Below are 5,823 nucleotides of genomic sequence, written 5' to 3' on the forward strand. Positions count from 1 at the left end.
TATCAAGTTGCGGTTGTATTAGTTTCAAGCATGCGGTACTCCACAAGAGTTCTGCATTGCAAAAACACGATTATGTCTCTCCGCACCAGGTAATTTCGTCTCTCAGACTTGCTGGCGCGTTGCTGCTGTCGCGGGGTAAGTGATCCGTGAATGAGATCAAAACTGAGGGCCAGACGTTGTCTCGGGCTGTCACTGTGAATGACGTGGCAACCGCAGAGGATCCCGCCGCGTAACACCGTAAAATAATTCAGCTCGCGGGTTGTCTCTGGATCTTTTTATCTTCCTCATTCAATATCACGCCTGGCTAGCCCACAGTCCCGGTGCCGCCGCCTTGATCACCTTGTAGCCTACCATAAAACCCACTAAAGCTCTTGAACTCACTGACTGCGGTGAAGGTCAATTGAGGATGTCAGATTAGCACCCAGTGGACAGCATCTTCCTTAATCCGTCCGCTGTGGTTGACTTGTCCCATGTCGACCGAGTGGACACTATAATACCCCAGGTTTAGCAATGCGAGTTGAAAACGTCGAGTATATATATATCAATGAAAAAAGCTAGCTTCCGACGTGAGGACGGACTACCGGGCACGAAAAGGTTGAATAAAAGTTTATAGAGAATATCGCTTGTTCGTAATAATAGCTTGTCTGATTTGGTAGCTTTGTGCCCACATATGCCCAGTTTGAGATGTTATTGTTAAGTTTAGCGGCAGAAACTGGATCCCAACTTCGTAATCTTCGCGATTTACGCGCGTTTACTGCAAATGGACCTCCCGGCGTCACGTTTGGTTTCCCGCAGTGAAACCTGACAAATGTAAACCCGCATTAACAAGAAACATTAAACCATCAGACGATGGGTTTTCCGGATTACGGCGGGTTTTGCTCGACGACGCGAAGTCTCGCGGTTATCCAACATGTAGGAGAGAAACTGGACCCTCATGAGCCACGCCACGGAACAGGTGGGTGTTCGTGACAGGTGGATTTTCACCTGAACAATACATGGATTTCACTAAAGCCGCGTTGACTGATGATGTAGCTGATGTAGCATGTTCTTCCATAAGAAATAGAATGCACGGGCATAGCGAGATTAGAAGTATGGGAAAGGCAATATGACAAAATGCTTAAGAAGCAAAACGTATATGACTGTGCATCCACATGAGTTAGGGTCTGCGCCAAATCTAGACAGATTGTTTCTCCTTGGCGTAAAAATTGACGTCTTAGGCGGAGCTTAAGCGAGAAGAAATTCACCACGCGTGTTTGATGCTTTATGATACAAATCATATCCCATTGAATTGGAAATTAGAATGTAAGAATGAAGTATGGTAATAGATATATCTACTTTTTGCTAGGAACTATACAAATGCCCTAAAGCAATATACGGCGTACATGATATGTTGGTTGCACATAATACATGATATGTTGGTTGTACATGATATGTTGGTTGCGGCATAAAAACATTAGAACCTTTGACAGCAAAAGAGAGAACTAAAAACGTTCTCCAGTCTATTGACAAAATTTGTGCGTCAAGCATTAGCAATGAAGCTCACATGATGTGCGCCATAGTACTTTAAGACACCCGCTAGCAACGTAGGCGCGAACAACGTAGTTTTTTTCCTTGCGCATCAACATGTACTGACAAGAAAACGTATTTGAACACATGGACGTGTACAATAGATTTTCAATCGGATACTTTGGGATCACGTTTACAGGGATAAAACTATTTTTCCAATATTGATACCATTCCTGTGCAATCTGTACAACTTTTCATCTAATGCTAGTAAAATAAGAAAAATAGCTGGTTGTATTTTTTGGTCAGATTCTCACGTACCGTGAAATTGCGCCGCACCTGAAACACGAAACGAGGTGACAAACATTCCATGTACTTACCGAACAGCTTCTCCGTATATAACGCTCAGCACTGCCTACTTATCACGCTACGTGCTCGCACAGAGCTGCCGCGAGCAGTACTATTAGTCTACCTAGTCGTGATTTTACGAACAAGTCAGGCCCTGTCATCCGCATCGGTCCCCTGGGAACAAGCCGGGGGTTTGTAGATCAAAAGGTAGTTCCTTTTGGGGATAATGTACTGGCATTCACTCCTGCTAAACAACGGCGGCATAAAAACATTAGAACCTTTGCGATAAATTTTCCATTTCACATAAATCCCCAAGGCTGAAGAGTTGACATTTGGAGATATTGGTTCTCTTTCGTAACCTCCGACCGCGAAGGCGGCAGGAAGTCATATTAGAGATGTAAGATTTCTCCTACTTTCAGTACCTTGGAGATTTCCCGTATACATTAATATTTGGCCTCTCTGAAAAGTTTTCTGTCTGTAGACCTACTTAACAATTCGAATCATGATGAACAATTAGAACATGGCGCATGATCTATTTATTTCGTGGGACGACGAAATGAGGCATAAAGATATGTTACAGAAACACATTTGTACTGTCACAAAATGTAACATTACATGTATGTTTGTAATCCTGAAAAGTCAAAGAAAAATGAGAAATGAGATTTGTCACGTCAAATTTGACCATTTTTAGGATTTCGCTGTATAAAGAAATTGCGGAAGTATAAATCAATCTTATCTGATTTTCTGACTGCAGTCTAGTCATTAAAAGTGAACTTCTTAGAGTTCTCTACCTTGTCAAGACCAACAGAACAGTTCTAAAAGCCTGACTTGGCCTTCTTTGAATGTACAAATGATTTTTTCTGTAACATATCCTTATGTCTCATTTTAGCGTCGCACAAGTTCATTTTTGAAAATTGTATACTAATGTCGTTATTGCCCTAAATTGACTTGTGACTTTTCGTCCCGCATTAAAAGCTATAACACGATAAAAAGTCACCTATTGTACATGCGACTGATGTATTTTTGAGCCCTTAGAGGTAGGTGTCAGCCAATTAATAAGACAGATTGGTCTCGTTGTTTGCGTATATCCCACCATAACGACCACAGTCGAGACCTTATGATTTTATGATGTCACCAGGAGAGTTAAACTGTAACGATGAACGTGATCCGTCGGCAGAAAGGTTCCCTCTTCGTGTTTAAAGGCGTGGCAGGGAAATTGACAATTTGTTGACGGTTTCTCTGGGGAGGTTTCAGACGACGTTAGTCTGGGAGGCGACATAAATTCGCCTCACGATAGACCCAAAACAACAGCTAAAATCAACACTACTTAATATTTCGGAAATATGAACACTGTAGGCGATCAGAGAGATGACATTGCGCCATAGGCTCTACCAGCCTCCGGCGGTCGCTGGGAAAATAGTAGAAATTGGCCAAATAGAGTCAATTGTATGAACAGAGTCGGCTGCGGAGAGAGGGTCAAATTTTGCCTGGTTATACCCTCGATGGCCAAAGTCCCCCGGCAAACATTCTCCTTATAGCCGGCATAGTTAGTCTGGTAGAGACTAATTGCGCCACACGCATTCCTAAATCCACTAACGGTTATATATAAAGCACACATTTTGTACTCTCAGAAAGTCACAGTAGGGTATCGAGCTCTGCCTTGAGGCGATTCTTAAGGCGAATTCATGGTGCCCCAAGATAGTCATTGTCTGGGAAGCGGTATGAATGCATTGTCTGTATTCGCCTCAAGAACTTGAAGTCCAACTGTGACGTACTGAGATTACGAAAGGTGTGCTAAGTGAATTTAGAAATGTATGCGGTGCAATATCATTACGTTCATCGCCTACAATGTTCGTATTTCCGAAAGGTTAAGTACAGTGCTAGTTCTTATTTAGCTGTTTTTTTTTTGCTTCAGAGAATAAAAATGCCCATACTTATACTCACATCTTACAAGAGATAGTAAATAGCATCGGCGAGAGGGCCCTGTCACACTTGTGCGTATATTCAAGTAAATTCTGCGGGGAGGAAGTTGTTTTCTATTTTGACCCACCGCTGAGCAGTCTAGTTATCAAACCAAAGAAATTACTTCTTTGGCTGCAAAGTTAACCTAAACCCAAATCATGTTAATACGCAACTCATGCGGGCTTGTATATACGCACAAGTGTGATAGGGGCTTAAGATGACTAAAATACCGAATATTTTGCAGTATTTTGCTTGTTTGTTAATTAAGTTTGTTCGTTTGTATCAAAAGCTGGCCAACCACCTGAGCCAACCGTTTTGTTCTTGAAAGTACAGGTTACGCTTTGGTACCGACTCATTTGATCCATCCACACCAGGGCGTATCCTTATCTTATTGGCAAGTGTAGTGGGTTAAAGACTGCTTCGTAGACTCGTTTATCAGGCAAATGAAGTGGGTGGCGTAGGTTGGAGCACGGGGGAAAGTCGAAGGCTTGACAGAGTTATCAGCCAAAGATTGATGTGTTCAAACATTCGCATTTTCCGAGAACCATATATATAGTAGAATGGAACTCGTTGTCATCAAGTACTGTAGGAGCATCTTCACTAAGTAGCTTTAAAGAACGGTTGTAGTCAGATATGAAAAAACTAGGTGTAACAGACCGTTAGGTGTAATATGACCAGATGCTTCCGCGCCAGGTGCCTGCGAAGCTGGTGTGTTACGCCTAATGGCGGTTGTACCGGCTATATAGATACAGATATAGATACAGATACAGAGCTGCTTTGCCTCCTTCCGTGGCCACACCACTCAATCACCCCCGCGTTCCTAGAACGTTGTAAAGACCTCTGCTGTAGGTTCACAGCATGCGCATTCCTATTGATTTTGTATGGGATATTATAATTTTGTGATATGTTATACATATGTACACTTTCACACAGGCTTCTATTGCCTAACGGAATAGTGCCCAATAAATATCTGCCCTTGGAATTCTGTTCGCTGTCTGAGGTGACAAGCATTTGCATTCATCAATAATTTGTTCTGGCGTTGTCTCAAAGCCTTTGGTGTTTCTCAGTCCTAGGTTCAACTGTGCGATATGAGGTTATCTTGGAAAAGGTAAAATAATTCACTGTCATGTCACTTTTCTAGAGTGTACGATGCGGTCTGTAGACAAATCTGTAGCATGGCAAAGTATTTGATAGCTTGATTCAAAACGTAACCGGTCAAATCTTGCAAACCTTTACATTGGTTAAAAGACAATGTCACACGTCAAACGCGGTTTCTACCCGCCATGCCTGCGCGATGGCACAAACCGATATGCACACGTGACGGCCATTCGACAGATCAAGGACATTATATGACCTTTGACTTTTTCACACTACAGCAGGGATCTATGATATTAGATTTTATGGTCGTGTAGGGCACATGTTCTGATTCATTGCATTAGTAAACCCCGGCCAATCTATGTCACTGTAATCCACCGGGACAATTGAAAAAAAAACGGGAAAATCCAAGCATTTATCAACCTGATGTACACAATGCTTCATAAGCTGACCATGGGGGAAATCATCGAACGAATCGTACACATGACAATGTTGGGTTCGTGTTTACCAGTTCAGATTTTGTGATATGGGTGTTAACGTCAAAAGTCTTGTGTGACAAGGGTGCATTTTCCTGTGAACCACTGCCAACTGACATGCGCGTCACTCTATAGTTTGGCAGCATGTGGATGATTTGTGTAAACCGAGACAGACGGTAGTAAAATGCTTTGTCGCTCTTGTTGTCATTCTAATGTGGCACCCGTACGCACTAGCATTGTCGGTCAGACTGTAACGTCGCACTCCTAGGGTGCTATCGGCGGCTACCGGTGACGTAAATTCCACCCATAAAACTGTTGACGGCGGAAATACGTACAAATGATGCTATCGTGTAGCCCGGCCCAGAATATCCGGGATGTGCCAAAGTCGTTAAATGGAGAAGTGGTGACGTATGATTTGAGAGAGCGCAGACAGTGAACG

This window comes from Branchiostoma lanceolatum, chromosome 6, assembly GCF_035083965.1.
Source record: "Branchiostoma lanceolatum isolate klBraLanc5 chromosome 6, klBraLanc5.hap2, whole genome shotgun sequence".
NCBI lineage: Eukaryota > Metazoa > Chordata > Leptocardii > Amphioxiformes > Branchiostomatidae > Branchiostoma > Branchiostoma lanceolatum.